This window comes from Canis aureus, chromosome 11 (assembly GCF_053574225.1).
Source record: "Canis aureus isolate CA01 chromosome 11, VMU_Caureus_v.1.0, whole genome shotgun sequence".
NCBI classification, from domain to species: Eukaryota; Metazoa; Chordata; class Mammalia; order Carnivora; family Canidae; genus Canis; species Canis aureus.
This window is the reverse complement of record NC_135621.1, coordinates 23,007,377-23,025,851: the sequence shown is the minus strand read 5'-3', so window position 1 is coordinate 23,025,851 and position 18,475 is coordinate 23,007,377. Positions and strand designations below refer to the sequence as shown.

Genomic DNA, 18,475 nt, shown 5'->3' with positions numbered 1-18,475 from the left:
CAAACTGTGTGTGTCCCTTGGAGGAAATGTGAAGAATTTCAGGGTTTGTTTTGTTTTTTGTTTTGCTCTAGAGAGTCTTTTAAGTATCCAGTCCTTTGGGAAAAACCATTTTAGCAATGTTTTAGTGACAAGAGAAGCATGAGCGACACTGAGTCCCCAGGGATGGGGAGAAACATTTCCATGGCACCAAGTACCCATATTGGACGGATTCTGTCCTCTGACCCTCCGTTACTGAAGCTGGGGGCTCCGGTTCTTGCCCTTGCCTGGGTGACCACCCTTGCTGGAAGGTGTACAGGGAACCTGCTTTTTCTCTGCCACTGACCTCAGTGGCACTGTAGGAGACTTATCGAGAACAATGATGAATCAGAAACCAGGGTCAGCCTGTTTTGGTTTGAGAGATATTCTGTATATGTTTAAGACTTCCCCAGAGAGAGTCAGACTCAGCCCCCTCCCTCACTGTGGCCACCATATGCCTTGGGCCACTTGTCCATATTTGGGGTGGGGGAGGTGAATAAGAACCCCTTGAGGGACAGAGAATATAACCCCCTGCAAGACAGTTGAGCAGCCCAGCTTAGCACTGAGAAGACGGGAGGTAGGGGGGCATTTACAGAACACCCCCACTATGGCTTCTGTCGAGAAGAGAAAAGAGGCTGATGAAAATCATGTATTTAAAGTACGTAGATGGAGACGTGCTCATTATTCTGCTAAAGATACTGTCATTTGTCTGATTAGCAATAGAAGAAAATCTCTGATTTTAAAGAGCAAACCGTTTATAAGCTCAGTCAGGAAAAGACAGCCTCAGAAGACTCGTCTTTGAGGAAAAACTGAGTTGGTTCACTGCACTGCATTATAATCAGGCACCACAGGCTCTGTTCCTTACAGAGTTCTGAAATTTGTTTTAGCCCCCCAAAAAGAAAGCAGTACAAGAATGCTCAAGTGCAGTTGCAGTTGGTGTGCTTCCTGAAGAAAAAGATGATTTATTATGAAAAAAAGAAATTCACACACAGTTTCATGTTCCCTGAATCGACCTCCTAGTGAACAAAGGTTTTTATCACTAGTCTGAATGATTAGAAGTGAAGAAGCACTAGAGCCCAGGCAGTCTTTAGATGTGAGCCATAAGTTAGAACCCAGCCTTGCTAGTAGCCAGAGCGAAAAGGACAAAATAAAACTGCACCAGGGTGCCTTCCATGGCGTTCCTCTGTTCTTGCTCACAGGCAAGTTTGCCATAGAATTCTCTCATTACCCTGACTTTGCCTCCTCACCTCCCATTCACTCTCCCCCACCCATTCTTAAGTTTTTTTTTCCTTTCTTATATTTTCTGTTAAGCAAAATAATACTTTTTTTTTTAATGCCAAGAGGTATTGAATGAGAGAATAATAAGGTCTCTGGCTCCCCTCTCCACCCTTTCAGTTCACTCCTAGTTCGTTCTTCTAGCAGTTGCTTTTGTACATCTCAAGAATGTGCTTTGCTGCTTTGCTGTTTCTTGATATGTATATCAGATTCTGATAAATCTATTATGACATGAGGATTTACTCTTGTATACCACCTGCATTATCCCCTCATGCCACTATAGGTAAGACTACAGATCATGTTTATTGTTGCCTTCATGACTAAAAAGGCTGGGCATCTTCTAACATGTTTCTTTGCTATTTGGATTGTGTGTGTGTGTGTGTGTGTGTGTGTATACATAAAATGTGCTTGATCAAACCTTTTGCCCATTTTTTCATTGTTTTTTTTCTCCATAATTTATTTGTAATAGATCTTTGTATATTCTAAGTAGAAGTTCTTAATTCAACTACATGTTTGCTAATGTTTTCTTTCTCCTGTGGCTTATCTTGTCATTCTCTTTATAGTGTATTTTAAATAACAGAAGTTCTTAACTTTTAGTGAAATTTATCACTCTTCCTTTATGGTTAGTTCTTTGGGTGTGTATCTTGTTAAAGAAGTATTTTCCAACCATGAGATCATGATGATAATCTATATTATATTCTGAACACTTGATAGTTTTACCTTCTGTATTGAGGTCTGTAATTCACTTAGAGTTGGTTTTTGTGTATGATGTGAATTAGGGGTCTATTTTAGTATTTTTCTATATGGACATACAATTGTCCCAGCCTAGTTATTGAAAAGAACATGCATTGTTAGCTGTAGTGTGCTGTCTTTATCATAAATATCCAAATATATGTGGGTCTGTATTTGGACTCTGTTTTCTTTTCCATTGACCTCTTTGTCTATCCTTACACCAATATCATATTCTTTAAGTACTACCTCTTTCTGACATGCCTTGATATTAGTTGAGTCAATCCTTCCAACTTGTCTCTTCTTTCTTAAAGAGCATTATAGCCATTTTTGGTCATTTGTATTTTCACATAAAAGTTTTAGAATCAGCTTGTCAAATTCTACACATTCATGCTTATGTATTTATGGGCACATCCATGTATATACACACATGAAATCAACAAAAACCAATTTGACCAATAAAAACGATTTAAATCCACACATATTAAGTTATTCACTGAAACTGCATTGACTGAAATCAATTTGGTGAGAATTGACATCTAAACAGTACTGTCTTCCAAACCATGAATGTGGTATATCTGTTCATTTATTTAAGGCACTTAATTTTAAACTTTTATCCTTTTCTATGTATTTTTATAGCTCCATTGCATAGATTTGGGTATGTGTTACTTTTGTTTCCATACGTTTAAAGCGTTTTCTAATTTCTGTCAGTTTCTTTTTAGACCCCTGGATTATGTAGAAATGCATTTCTTAATTTCTAAACAAATAGAAATTTTTTAGTTCTCTTTTGGAGATTGATTCCTAGCATAAATGTTAGTTATGATCAAAGAGTGCATACTTTTTTGTCCCATGAAATTTATTGAGACTTGCTTTATGACCCAGTGTATGGTCCTTTTTTGCAACTATTCTATGTTGCAAAAGTAGTGCAATGTTCCCCAGTAGTGGGGAGCAGCATTTTATCCACATACGTCAAATTAGTGAAATTTTTGTATTGTTACTGATTTTTTTTCTACTTTGGTTTATCAGTTACAGAGAGTTTTAAAATATCAGTCTGTGATTATAGATTTGTCATGTCCCTATTAGTTACATACATTTTTCCTTTGTATCTTTTGAGGCAATCTTGTTAGGCAAAAGTGTATCTTTATAGGTTGTTGTTTTTTTTTTTTTAACATAATTGCTTCTTTCTTGGCTGTCAGGCCCTGAGAAATGTTCCTGTTGTTATAAATTGAATCTCATTATCTCTAAAAATACTTGTTACCTGATAGTAATATAGCTCCTCTAACTTACTTTTGATTGATATATACCAAATGGTATAACATTTTCAACCCTTTTGTTTTCAGATTCTCTGTAAAAGAGTTGTTTCCTGTAAACAGCATGTACTTGGGTTTTTTCTTTAATCTGGTTTGACAATCTCTGCCTTTTAGCTGTTGTATTTAGCCCATTTATATTTAATATAATTGTTGATATATTTATATTGAAGCCTCTCCTTATTTTTTTTCTTGCTTTCTTTTAGATTATTTTGCGTAATTCAATTTTTATTTTTTTTCTAGTTCAAATGTTTTTATTCTTTTTTCTATTCTGTTAATAGTTACCTGGGAAAATTACAACATGCATCATTAACTAAGGAAAGTCTGATATTTCTCAAACCTTTACCACCGCCCCAGGACTATTTAGTGGCCCACAACTTACATGCTGTTGTTGTTACCCACTTTAATTCTATTTTCAAACCCGATAATGTCAGTGTTCATTTAAATCTGCTTTCCCTGCCCTTTACTTCTTATATCTCTGTCTTAGTTTATCCAGCTGGGATCATCTGCCTTCTGCCTTAAGTCTTTTCAGAATGTCCTTTAACGTGGGGCGATTGGTAAGGAGCTGGTTGAGTTTGAAAATATATGCCTGATTCCACCCTTTTATTGGAAAGCTTCAGGATCTCTACATTTTAATGTGTATACTTTCACTTCATTCCACTGTTTCTAGCATGGTATCTGGTATCCTCCATGCAAGAGTATCTCTGTTTTATCCTTATCATTGAATTAATCTTCCAATCTTCTCTTGAGGTAGAGAAAGGGGATCCATGGGTACACCTACGTTTTAAACTTGCAATCAGGCCTTCTGTTTTCATTTTCACTTTTACTTTCCATTAAAGAGGTACTTGTGGGCATCAACATCTGAGCTTTGGGAGATTATGCAGGGCAGATTGTTGGTTTCTGTCATTGTCAGCTTAGGGTCAACTTTCTTGGGTTTGCTGTTAGTTGCTAGACCACCTTACACAACCACAAGCCATGGCCCTGTCTGTTACCTCTTTTCTGCTTGCCTTTTAGCGTCTGAAACTTTTTTTGTGCTTGAGGGTTTATGTCTGTTTTAAAAACCCAGTGGATCCTCGAAAAGGCATGTAGATAAGTGAATGGGCTCATAAGCTTCATTTGCGCACTATCACCAGTCATCACCATGTTGCCAGAGTCAGTGTACTTTGTTCTCATCGTGTTGAAACTCCGTTCAAAAGAATTAATCACTTCCTCCTTAAAATACTGCTGTTTTCTTGACTTTCATGATAGTACCTTCTGTAGGTTTTCTTCATGTCTCTCTAGATCCTTCTTAGACTCCTTTGTTGCTTCCTGTCCTACATTCCTGTCCTACACAGCGTTTAAATGTTGGAGCACTTATGGACATTGGCAGACAGAGCTCAGGAGTGCTCATCTCACTCTGCATCTTGTCCTAAGGAATCCCACCCATGGGAGTCCTAAAGGGGGCAATTGAAATCATACAGGCCAGATATGGCAGTAGCTTAGGCCAGTCTGGTTACTGTGGTTGGTGACATGGAGTTGTATTCTGGGTATTGGCATGGCTTTAAAGACTTCTTCACCTGTGTCGCCCCAAACTCAGTCTCTAAACAAAGCTGTCTGCTGAGTCTCAGACATATTTCTAATACCCTGCATAACATTTGCTTGTATGTTTACCGATATTCCAAACCTAGCATGTCCAAAGCTGAACTGCTAATGTCCCCATAAAACCATCCCCTCTCTTTTTCAGTGATTGGGGAATATCTCCATCCATCCAGTTTCTCAGGTCAGAAATCTGGAAGCCACTTGTGATGCTCTTTCTTTTTATTCTCCTGCCTTGAAAGTTAGTCACCGTCTTACTGATTCTCTCTCTGGACCACCTCCCAGGTCCATCCACTTCCCTCCATCTCCTTCCCACCACTCCAAGCATGGTCTAGTCACCCTGGCCTGGGCCAGTGGAAAGTGGCTTCCCAACTCCATTTCCCTCCTTTTCATGGGGTGTTCGGGAGAAAAGGATTTCCCCATCCATTCAGTGCGATTTCTTTTTTCCTTTTTTTTTAAAGATGTATTCATTCATTCATTCATTCATTCATTCATTTATGATAGAGAGAGAGAGGCAGAGACACAGGAGGAGGGAGAAGCAGGCTCCATGCCAGGAGCCCGACGTGGGACTCCATCCCGGGACTCCAGGATTGCTCCCTGGGCCAAAGGCAGGTGCCAAACCACTGAGCAACCCAGGGATCCCCCATTCAGTGCGATTTCTTAAAACCAAAACAGGACCCTTCCTCTCTGCCTCTTGACTCTCCCTGACCCCACATCATTTCTCACAAACGTGCCCCATTTACAGAACCTCCAGGACTGCACATTGTGCTTCAAGTAACCCAGACTCTCCAGCACATCCTGAAGGGCCCTGTATGATCCTGCCTCTGCCTGCCTCATTTTTATCCAGAGCTGTTCTTCCCTTCTGTAGCATCCCCTAGACACGCTTTCCTTTTTTGCTTTTCAGATGTACCTAATTGTCACTTTAGGTAGTCACCTGCACTGACCTCTCACCTGACCTGCCCTCCCCTCATCAGTCCTCCTCGTGCCACGTGCCCAGCTCCCTTTGTGCCTTCTTCAGCCAAGAGTTCTGGGTCCCAGCGTGGTCAGGGCACCCCTCCTAGAATCTTCTCTGTCAGCTTATCACAGTCTGTCATTACATATTTGTCCATTTACTTCTCAGTTACCCTCTGGGCCAAGTTCTATGAAGTCAGGGACCATTTTTTTTCTGTTTTTCACCTCAGTATAATATGCCACTGTCTGGCTCATAGTGAACGTCCAGTAAATACTCCTTGGATGGGTAGATGAATGAGTAAAACAGTGAACAGATAGCAGCATGGTTTATTGATGAGAATAGGGATAGTTTGAAGCACAAGAGAAATACTAGAATTCTTTTGTGAATTAAGTAAGCTGGATTCAGCAGTGGTATCATTTCAGACTTGTTTGATTTCACCCCTTCTTCTAATTAACACCAGCCAAGTTTTTATTGAACTTTGATTTCAGTATTTTATATCAAAAAGTACTACATCTTTTGGGTGTGCTTAGACAAGGAATCAACGCTGATGTGAACTGAAATATCAGTTAATAAAAATCCTTCCGTGCTCTGATCAGTCTGGGTCAGCTGGTCATGCCCACGTACTTAACCACCCTCCATGGGATGTGGATGAGGGCGTGGTGACACCCATGGGACACAGGCCTCATTCCCCATGGGAGATCCGTGCTTAGGACCTGTGAGAGAGACTTCCACTTTCTTGGCCACCTTGCAGATTAGGAACTTCAGGCTGGCTGTCCTCCTATCAGAGCAAACTAGGGGTAAACCCCACTCTGCAGGCTGGGTACCTAGGAATAAGGCTCCAGTTCTTGGAGATAGATTCTGGAGGCCAGGGGGGATATCCAGGTTCAGGGAAAAGATATGTCAAAGGGGTGCTTAACCAGGAAGGACTGCCCTCCGCTCACCGCTGCTGCTCCTGGGGCACAAGTCCAGCCAGGGCCCAGCTGTTCACTCACTTGTGGGTCACCCACAGTAATGACACGGTAGCAGATGCCGTCGGAAAATCCCAGTTCTGCTGCCACAGAGTCAATATCTTATTTGTCAGTTCATTGCGGCAAGTGGGATTTTGTGGTGTTGTTTCCAAATAGAAACCGCTGAGCTTTATTTGAAATGTTTTCCTTTCTTTCTTTTTTGATCTGTATTTTCATCAGTTGTTCTTGATGTGGGTTTTTGTTTTGTTTTGTTTTGTTTTTATTGGAGGGGGAGGGGACAAGCACAGAATGAGAGTCCAAACAGGATTTTTTTTTCTGATCTTTTATTTCACTTTCTTCCCCTCCTTTCTCACTTTTCCTTTTTTTAATTTTTTTTTTATTTTTTAGCATTGAAACACCTCAATTCTAAGTTTTATTTGTGTACAGAAATGTAGCAGTTTACAGGAATAATAAGCAGACAGTGTTTTCCCCATTGACCCGTGTTAAAGAAGTGTGGCATGGTGGCAGGAGCAGCTGCCCTGGGGCTGGACACAGGTTCTTCTTCTTGTTCCCTTGTAAGCACTTCATTTACCCTGTGCAGGTTTTAGCTTCTTTACTTATAAAATGGGCCCCACCCTCACAGGGTCGTGATGTTCATAAAGTGCCCAGCATCTAGTTTTTCAACAAATAAATGTTCTCGTACAAATGCCCTATTCTAGCTGTTAATTCCTCTGAGAGATGTGAATTTTCATCCATGATTGCAATGTGAATCAGTGGTTGGACTTAAATAATTGTGATAATAAAAAAACATATCACAGAATAGAGTAGGGAATCCAAAAACTGATTCCCACCTGCACCTCATCAAGAACAGGATGGTCTTTTCCATAAACAGAACTAGACTGATTCAGTATCCGTGATAGGGAAAAAGTAACCAACTATTCACTTTACGCTGTTCACAAACATTAACTCAAGATGAATCACAGACCTCAGTGTGAAAGGTAAAACAGGAGTTCCAGAGGGCAGAAGGCATTGTAGGTGAGTGTGGTTATTAGATTGAGGTAGGCAAAGATTTCTTAAACAAGACATAACAGGGACGCCTGGGTGGCTCAGTCAGTTAAGCATCTGCCTTCAGCTAGATCATGAACCCAGGCTCTTAGGAACGTCAAGCCCCACATTTCTTGCTCAGCGGGGAGCCTGCTTCTCCATCTGCCCCTGCTGACACTCATGCTCTCTCTTGTGCACTCTCAAGTAAACAAAAAATTTTTAGAAAGGTATCTGTGCATTTCCACACTGAAGAAGTGCTTATGCTATAGTCACAGGATGATGCTTTTCTGCTGTAATACTTCACGCTGCCCACCCTAATGTCCAAAGCAGTGAACTGCTAGGGAATCTTATCCTCCCTCTGGAGGCTATGTTCTATTTATTTCTGAGTCCCCAGTATTAAATAACTGATAAACATTCAGTGATTATTTGTTCAGTTGTTGAACTAACAAACACTAGAAAAACTCTTAATGCTGCTTTAGTGTAAAAAGGTAAACTTTTGGTTTCACTTCCTAGTGATTTAATTTTATTTTTTAAAGCCTCCCATTGATTCTCTTACCCTTCACATAATGCATTTGAAGATGTGCAAACCAAATATTTCTCCCAACCAAAGCAAACAAGCGCACACACAGGCCTGCAGGTTAAAGGAGGCCTCCCTGGGGCCCTAGGAGCAAGCTGAGCACAGGAGAGGATTGGACAATGCGCTGGTGCCGCTCCCAGGCTGCTAAGAGTGGACCTCACTGCCACCCAGTACCCCCCTCCCCCCCACCATCACACACACACATACACAGATGCATCTAAATGGAGCCATTCAAAGTGAAAGAGGGAAGAAGTCCTGTTTATGTGGCTTTTATAGTATCCTAGCAACCGGTTCCCGGGGCCTGGAGCTGATGGCTGGAGGAGTCCCTGTACTATTATGAATGAGGCTTTCACAAAAGTGGGCCCGTTTCGTCATTCAGGTGTTTTGGCAAATAGACTTTTAAAATGAGACTCAAACACTTCAAGTTGTACTCCTTCAGATCACGTCTACTTAGCCTTCAGAGCTTTTCGTTATGTGCTTTCTGAAATCAGAGGCTAGCAATGGCAAGTATCGTCGCACACAGATTCTGCATTGTGCAGGCGGAGGCACAGCACAGTGATTCCCCCTAAGTGCACTCAGAGGTGAAGACACGCCAATGGGCACACCTCCCAACCACACACATACCTGTCCTCGGGTTCTGTCTCGCTGAGCCTGGTTTGCTCAGCTATTTGCCTGTCTCGGAGGCCAGAATACATCAGGGGCCGCTTTGTCTTATTGACTTGTACTGAGGGCAACATTGCTTGGGGTTTATTGTCACTTAAATTAGGAACTGGGATTCCATCCTTCCCGGTGATGAGGTGCCAGTGTGGACCATGCTTCCTGCAGTGTGCATGTCCTTGCACACACTTTACCCTGAGCAGGGACCAGGCCAGGGTTGCCACCATCACACCAAAAGTGGTATGAAAGTGGCCCTGGCAGCGGCTTCCCTAGACTATCACCTCAGCCACCTGGCTTTGAGAGTTTTAAGTGTCAACACATAAAATTCATTTGAAATCAGAAACCAAACTTCATCCAAATATATTGCCATTATTTTTTTTTTAAGATTTTATTCATGAGAGGCAGAGGGAAAAGCAGGTTCCATGCAGGGAGCCCAATGCAGGACTCGATCCAGGGACCCCAGGATCATGCCCTGAGCCAAAAGGAGATGCTCAACCGCTGAGCCACCCAGGTGTCCCTGGCCATTAATTCTTAATCTGAAGGATCCTGTACCTTGTAGCTGATTAATTTAACAGTGCCATCCAACAAGTGTAACTTTAGGGAAAGAATGTCTCTGGGAATCCATATTTAGTCATTCTCACTTAATTTCTCCTTACTAGTCTTCCATCGTCGTTGTAAGTTTGCTAGCCTAAGAAAGCATTTTTAATTTTGAAACTACATGAAATAATTTATTTTTATGTCATTCTTTTGTTCCTGATTTTTTTTAAAGATAACATTTTCTTAGAGCACTTTTAAGGTTTCAACAAAATTAAGAGGATGGAAAAGAGATTTCCTCTATGTTCTTGGCCCCCACACTTGCACAGCCGCCTCTGTCATCAGCATTTCCCCAGCAGGGTGGGACATTTACTGCAGTTGGTGACTGTCTACTGACACATCACTGTCACCCAGAGCCCAGAGTTTACTGCAGTAAACTCCAGGGCTGGCTCCTGGAGTCATGCATTCTGTGAGTTTGAACAAATGCGTCATGATGTATATCCACCATTGTGATACACAGTGTTCTTGCTGCCTGGGAAACCCTCTGGGCTCCACCTGTACGTCCCTCCCCACAAACACTGATGTTTTTATTGTCATCAGCTCTTTCAGAATGTCCTGTAGAAGTCAGAATTATATGCAATGTGGCCTTTCAGATGGGCTGCTTTCCCTCAGTGCTCCACATTTCACATTCTTCCGGGACTTCTCGTGGCTTGACAGTTTGTTTCTTTTTCAGTGCTGAATAATATTCCATTATCTGGATAGACAAGAGATTTGTTTTTCAAAATCACTTTCTCTAACACTGTTTGCACTGTGGTCGTTCTGCACACGTCCCCAGTGTCTCTACAGGATGTAATAGAGCTTTTATAATTCCTGACTCTATTTCAGAATGTTTGTATCTACCGTCTAGATTAGATTAGACCACAGGGAAATGTCTGAAACTCAGCCTCTTGTGAGGCTCCATTCTGATTCCAGAGAGCCTGTCTGCTCAGAACAGTTGGCACATTTTCAAAAGGGTACTCAGCAAAGTTTACCAGTCACCACAAGGTCCATTGATAGATTGATTATAATCTCTGTGCCCAGTGTAGGACTAAGATTTTTGACCCAGGATTAAGAGTCTCATGCTCTATCCACTGAGCCAGCAAGGTGCTCCCCCATGGAGATCCTTTTGTGCTTGGTAATCTCCCTCCTCTCTGTCCCCAAATGGCATTACAAAGAGGTGTCACTGGCAGATGGCACGTGACATCGAGCCCTGGGGCAATTGGTAGGTGCAGCGGTCCCTGAGGATGAGGTTCCGCCTTCGGAAGAGCTGCTGAATTTAGAACCCACTGACCACTGGCACATAAGGGGGCTTGAAGGGTTCTTGGCACATGGTCTGCACTTAAGAAACAGTAGTAACAGTAGTAGTAGTAGTAGTGTTTAGCTGTATATGTTTTCTTACAAAGTTAATTATTTGCCAGTTTTTCTTTCTTCATTCCCTTCCTTTATTAAAAAGAGCAATGACTTTTGGGTGTGTTTAGGATGTTAATGAATGATTTTTTTTTAGTTACTGTACTTAAATACCATTGCTACACAGACTGTGTATTTTGTAAAACACTTGAGAGATTGGGTTGCCGAAGTTTAGCACAGAGAAACCAGGTGACCCGACTAATGTCAGTATTATTGTGTAAAATGACCTCGGTCAGATTTAGCAGTGACAGAGAAGTGTCTGGTCAAAACAGTGGTGCACCACTGCCAATTTAGCACCTTTAAACACTAACCCCCTGTTTCTTGTTTTGAGAGCATCATTCTTTGCAGCAAGTGTCGTGTTTTCAGTGCCACTTATTTTTCTAGAACCATCAGATTTAGAAAACAAAAGCCAAACAAACCCTGGTGGGTGAGTCTCTGAGTCTCTGAAGGAACGATCTCAGTGAGTGGCCAGTCTGTAAGTCCTCTCGACCCCATGAGGGAAACCATGTGCTGAGCCCCTGCTCAGAGGCTGGACGGGAAAAGTCTGCGCAGATGCCCTTTGCAAGGCAGCTCCAGTAGGTAGGATGGAGGACAGCTGCACCCAGGATCGTGCGTCCTGAGCTTGCTTGCATCTTCCTGCAAACCACCTGCCTTCTGAGGCACCTGGGGGAGCCCCAGGGCCTGCTTCCTGCCTGGAGTCACCTGCCTTACAGGAGTGAGACATGCTAGTGACGGGAAGGGAAGCCTCCAGCTCTCTGGCTCTCTTACTCCTTGGTTTTGTGGACTACATCACCCCTTCACTTGGGTACTGGCAGAGCCGGAAAATATAAAAATAAAGCTGACTCTCAGATATCGCCTTCCCCTTCTTACTGTCCACCTGCGTGCACATCCTCTCTGGGGCAGAGGCACACTGCTTTGGGCCCCAGCACAGCAGGCGTTGGCGCAGTGAGTTGTGAGCCTTGGCCACCCCAAGAGATCCACCTGCTTCCAGCCCAGCAGGGGCAGGTGGTGTCTGCGAGCTGCCAGGAGAGGCTGTTTGAGGAGTGGACAAGCCTTTTCTTCAGGATTAGCTCAGTACCACTGCAAACAGACCCCGTGCTGGGAAAGCGCCTCATGGGGGACAGAAACCAGGCAAAAGTGAAAATAGGAGGTGGGTTGCAGTGTGACAGCAAGGACCCAGCCCTGCTCTGGAGATTTTTCACATGACCGTGATGCGCCTTGCTCAGACAAGAGGTTCTTGTCTTCATGTTTGGCTCGTGGCCTTTTTACGTTCTTAAAGAAGCTCAGAGAATGATGACTTTGTCAAACACAGATAAAGATTGACACTTTCTGGTTAAGGATGGGAACAGCCTATAAAAAGTCAACACATTTTCCCCGTTTTTGAAAGAAACCAGATTATGTTGAAATCAAAACTACTTCTCTTTCTTTCCTAAAGCACTTTTAGAAACTAGCACCGATCGTATTCAGGCATTTCTTCTGCGTGTAATTAGGAAGCACCAGGAAATCCTAACAGATTTCAAGAAGAAAATGGTGGCAAAGGTGCCCAACCTCGTCCTTCTGCCTGGCTGCTGACACACAGAGGCTGGGAGCCTACTGCACATACCACACAACAGCTGTCAATCGCTAAGACGGCGGGTCCCCCAGAATTCGGAAGTTTAGGGTGTCAGGCAGTGTTTCTTAGCACAGGCTAACTGGCGGAGCACATGAACTGCTTTTGGGGGACACATTAGTCGCAGTTCAGCTGTCATCCTAAGTTCTTGAGACTGTTCCTATCTAGAAATAGAATGCGCAGACTGGAAAGTAGGAGGGGATGTATGTACTGCTTATAAAACATTGTAGAGCAGTCGTACAAGTAACCAACACCCAGGGGCACCCGGCTCCACTGAGCCCACAGCACGTCCCGTCCCGCCCTTCTCCGGAGGCTCCCGCACCTGCCTTCCTGCAGTGTGCTTTGCTTGGCTATGTCTGAATCTGTGTAAATGGAATCATGGCTTGCATGGTTTTATCATCTGTCATTCAAAAATTGTCCTCCAAATCATTGCATGTAGTTGGTAGTGTCCCATCGCAGGAACACCCAGCATTTATACTTCTTTGTTGGACTGTTGGTGAACGTTTAGGTATTTCCACTTTGAGGCTGGGCTGTTACAGTTAATAGTTAACAGCGCTGTGAACGTTTCTGTACAGAGCAGGTATCCTGGCGCATGAGCATTGAGCTCTTTCCTAGGTGTGGAATTTCTGTCTTGTGGCTTGTGTGTCTTCAACGATGTTCTCCATGACACGAACTTCCCAGAATCGGCCGTACCAGTTTATACCCCTGTCCTACATTCACCCTGGCACTTGATACCGACCTTAAAACATTTGCTGTTCTGATGAATATAACACGTTGCCGTGATGCCATTTGAATCTAATTAGTCAGAAGCACATTGTTATGCTTACTGACCATTGGGACTTCCTATGTCACAAAAATGCTGTCAAATTTTTTTTTTTGGTCTACATTTACATTTTCTTTCTTTTTCTAAAATTGACTCCTGGAAATGTTTCCTGTATTCAGGGTGTGAATTGTTTGTTCATTTATGTGCATTGAAATAGTCCCTCCAATCCATCCATGGCTTATTTTCTTTTTTTTTTTCTTATGGTATATTTATTATTGAGATGTTAGTGTACATGTAGTAAAACGTACAACGTGTGAGGGCATATCAGCATATGTTCCCACCCTTGCAGCCGAGTCCCTGGGGGGTCCTGTGGGCTCCCTCTCACCTAGCACCAGTTTCTAGAGCTGACTTCTGGGGGGCTTGGGGAGGGAGTTTCTCCCCTCTGTGGTTAGTGGTTTTTGTGTCTTACTGAGATCCCGAGGCTGGAAGAGCATTCTTCTGGGTGTTCACTGGCAGCTCTCAGGTTTTGCCTTTCTGACAGATGTGAAGTCCACTGGAAGCTAATTCTTCTAGGGTGTACAGTAGGGGTTCGGGTTTTTCACAGTTGCCCCACTACTGAGAAGCCCTTGCTTCTACCCCTGGCTTTGCAGGGACACGTTGGCACAAGCCCCTGTCCCGTGGGCATGCTTCTCTTTCTGGCTCTCTGTTCTGCGTTCCTAGTTTGGTCTCCACTGTCCCTGCCTGATACCGTCTTAATTACTAGGATGTTACCATCTTGAGTGAGTAGAGCCAATTTCAAATGTCACATAGCCTTTCGTACTTCATCCTTTTCCCATGTTCTTGGACCTAGGTCACTGGTGTCTTTGTCCTCACCTCCATCCGTGCATTCTGCATGTGTTTCCTGCTCTCTGCTGGGGTACACGGTGCAGGTGGTTCCTGCCCCTGCGGATACAGTGCTGGCCAGGGAGCAGACGCCCTCCGTGCCCTCGGGAGCCTGCGGTCTGCTGGGGGTGCCTTGAGGACAGGCACTCGGCTTCCCAGGAAAGAGCCCTGGCCTAGCTTGTCCTCTCTAACCCCAGGGACTTGCAGCACGCCCTTACTGGCTTTGCCTCCTGTGCTTGATTTTGAGCTCCCTACAGGCAAGTAGCATCTGAGTTACCTCTTTTACAGTCATCCCTGGCCACTCCTCATGCCCTCTGCTTCCCGCACTTCCCTCTCTCCAAATCACGCTCCACACAGCTACCCAAGAGAGTTGTCTTGATTTTTCTTTTTTCTTTTTCTTTTTTTTTTTTTTATTTATGATAGTCATACAGAGAGAGAGAGAGAGAGAGGCAGAGACATAGGCAGAGGGAGAAGCAGGCTTCATGCACTGGGAGCCTGATGTGGGATTCGATCCTGGGTCTCCAGGATCGCGCCCTGGGCCAAAGGCAGGCGCCAAACCGCTGCGCCACCCAGGGATCCCCTGTCTTGATTTTTCTGCTTCACTCCTGCTACAGCTTCTAATTGCACTGGCGTAAAATACAAACTCCTTACCGTCTCCTGAATCCCTAGAAGGTAAGCATACACCTACCCCTGCCTCATTTCACTCTGCTCTCCCGCACACCCCACTCCAGCCACAGAGGTGCCCGCTTGACTTGACTTGCACATTCTGAGTTCTGCTGAAGGATGTCTTCACTTTGGAATGGATACAGCAGTTCCTCCCCGTCCCCCCCACCCCCCCACCCCACCCCACCCCGTAACAAGGATAAGCAAGCGTTCAGGTCTGCTCACCAGTTACTGTGATAGAAATGGAAACCGACAGCTCAGAATGGGAACCTCCACACCCACCTGTACTTGCTTTGCAGCAGGATGACCCAGCATCTGCGGGCCCACCCACTCTTGATGGCTGACTTTCTGGGACTTGGCAAAGAGCAGAGGGAGAGATGGAGAGGCAAGCCAGCACAGCTCTGGGTGACCCATGGGGCAGACCGTCCCCAGGTGACTAGTGACATCTGGTCCAGGGACAGTGACAGCTGATGCTCAGCACCCAGCGTACGTAGGAGAAACCTCGTTGACCCTTTGGTACCTGCCGTGTCTCATCTGAAGTCTGCCAGAATGCCCACAGTTTGTTCTTCATTTGAGCCTTGGTAGCTTAGAAGTATCTCTGACCCTGAGCTGTGCCTCGGTAACGTAGGACATCATTAGTGCTAGGCCAGTGCTAGTCTTCTGCCAATTAGACGAGACTGCTTACTTTTTCTACTCCAGATATGAATTTCACTTTGACCTCTCGGCTACTTCCAGAAGTATTTTTGCAGAGGTAGTCATTCTAGTATCTACAGGCTTATCATATCCTTCGGGATTTCTTTGAAGAGACAGAGACCTTATTTCAAGTGTCCTAGAACCTAGTGTTCCTTTAACTGATGGTGTGGGCAAAGCTTAGAGGCCAGCAATCAGACTGGACAGGAGGAAGATCCACCTGCTCCTCCCGCCAAGGTCTCTCCTCACCCTCCGCGCCCACAGCTGGATGCCTGGCAGCATGTGGCACCGTCGTTCCGAGGGTGGATGCTGGAGCCTGCATCCAACCCTGCCTCTGCCGCTTCCGATTCACGACCTTGGCCCAGCCTGAGCCTCCCAGGTCTTGTGTTCTTATCAGTAAAATAGGGATGATAGTCCACACCTACTGGATAGCATGTTTGTGTGGATCAAATACTTTCTGAGTGCCTAGAACAGTCCCTGACGTGTCCTGGGAGTGGGTGGCTGCTGCCATTAGCTTATTATTATCACTATTACTATTTTATGCAGATAAACTGACACTCTTGCTTTATGTGAGAGATGTGGAGAGATTCATTCCTCTGGCAAAGCCTTATTTAGGTTGAAGGCAGCCTCTGCGGTCACATAGTCCCTGAAGAGAAGTTCATGTGAGGTGGCCTGTTACCCAACGAGTCCTTTATCAGAACAGAGTGCTTTACAAACATCCTCTTGACCTGGCAGATGGGACCTTGAGCGTCCAGGGTGCCTGCCGTGCTCCCACTGGCTTGGTCCTCAGGGCCCAGCAATCTCAGGGCACCACACCCTCTCCTGCCGTGGTCTCCTACGAGAGGCCCAGCCAGCTCAGTGCCAGCCATTGGCCCCGGGTGTGAATTGCGGCCCCAGGGTGGTATTGTTTATTTAGAAGTAACCAGAATGCCTCCGCCTGGCGAACTCACCCCTGTAGCACGAAGCCTGACTTTTTGCATAGTGCTGGGCACCTGCTTGCATGTACTCAGTCCCCTCTCATGTGCAGTCCAAGTGCCGTCCAAGGAGAGCATGCAGGCACCAAGGCGCATTCATCCAGCAAATACCCAAAACCCATCTACTTCCGTGTGTGCCGGGAGCTACGGTGACTAAGGCAGCAGTCTCAGCACGCAGGTGCACACGGCCTGTAGAAGGAGCCAGATTGACCCCGTGACGGCAGCCTGAGAAGGGGCACCGAAAGGGAGGACCCCAGAGGAGAGGGACACCCAGCATGACGGGCTCTGGAGGAGTTATTCCTGCACCATTGGTTGAGTGACTGGTACATGCCAGCCATGCACCGGCGCTGCCGAGCCCAGGACACATAGGGGCTCGTCTGGCGTCTCAGAAGTGACATTGGAGTGCTGCCCCATATACAAATGGAACTACTTCATGGCTCCAGAACCCTTTCATGTGGTTTGAGTTAGAAGTGGTATTGGTTGTTTCTGATCCCGAAACCTGTTGTGTGACACGGATGCCAGACTCTGACTCTTTGTACCACACTGTGCTTTCAAGTGGCTAGTAAAATGATTCCAGAATATGTAATGTACAAAATTAGTTTCAGTGCCGTAGGATCCTTTACCACCAAAACCCTGTGGATGTGAGGTACCTGCCGCGCGGCCCTCGCTTGGCCACAGAAGCTTTTGGAGTGGGGAGTGCATGTGGTGACCTAGGGCAGGGTATCATCTTCCCACCACTCCCCTGCCAGATGGACGGGCTGGCTGGCTGTGGTGACAGTGACATGCTCTACTTTGCTCATCTTGGATGCTTGGGCTTTATACATCTGGGATTTGTAAAAGCCCAAGAGCCCCTAACCCAGCCAGGGCCCAGGCCGTGGATGCATGTGTGCCAGTGCTAAGGACACAGGGCCGTGGGAGGTGGAGACACATTCCGGGCGTGGGCAAGGGGAGGAGGCCCATGAGGTGGTCAGCATCAGATCTCCCCCATGAGAGCTCCACTTAAGAAAGTAAGTCGTAAAAAAAAAAAAAAAAAAGAAGAAAGAAAGTAAATCGTGCGTACCAAGGACAGATAATGTGCCCTTTATTTCAGAATCGCTAAGAGAACGCCAGTTTGGGTTATGCTCAAGATGAAATGTCTTTGGTTGACATTTGCATGGATGCAGTTCTGTCAGAATTGGGTAGGTTGTTTTACTGGGCCTTGTGGTACTTCCTTTGATACATTAATTCCCTAGGAATTATGGAGGCCAGTGGACAGCCTCTGCTGTCAGAGGTGGTGTTTCTGGGATGACTTTACCCTCCGTGAAGACAAACTGCTGCTTCTTGGGGCACATACTAAACCCAAGTATTATTTCATGTTCTTTAGATTGTGGCCTATAATCTACACCCCCACCCTCTTCTGTTAGCATTGGTGTTTTGACCACTTTCAGGATTCACAATTAGCCAGTGATTGGCAAATAAGAGAGGACGCATACATCTATGAGTAAGTGCTTTTAAGACCTAACACATTGCACAACCTAGAGCAGCACATACCGGCACAACGTTGAGACCCTCGAACCACAGGTGTTCCTTCATAGTAAAATACAAAAATGTGGAGGGAAATAGAAACCAGATAGACCAATAATTTGGAGAAGAAAGAGGAAGCCAGTTGGGTGGTTTCTGGTGGTTATTGGGCACTCTGGTTTCCAGCATCAGGCAGGGAGACCCCAGATAGGATCCGCACGAGGACTTCTGCTTTGATTTTCTGATGGAGAAGCATATGGGGTTAGCTGAGTGACATAATGAGAGGTAAGAGCAAAAGATAATGATGGTGCTGAAGGTGGAAGTGAGGTGAAATAT

The 18,475-nt window shown here is 45.0% G+C and overlaps 1 protein-coding gene and 1 long non-coding RNA gene across 2 annotated transcripts in view; both read left to right on the top strand.

Annotated features, from left to right (window-relative positions):
- ATXN10 (ataxin 10) overlaps window positions 1-18,475 on the top strand; it is a 163,049-nt gene that overhangs the window by 136,264 nt on the left and 8,310 nt on the right. The window lies entirely within an intron of this gene.
- LOC144323539 (uncharacterized) lies at window positions 1,858-17,234 on the top strand. Its single transcript, XR_013388941.1, has 2 exons — window positions 1,858-14,984; window positions 15,275-17,234. It is a non-coding gene; the product is annotated as an uncharacterized LOC144323539 (long non-coding RNA).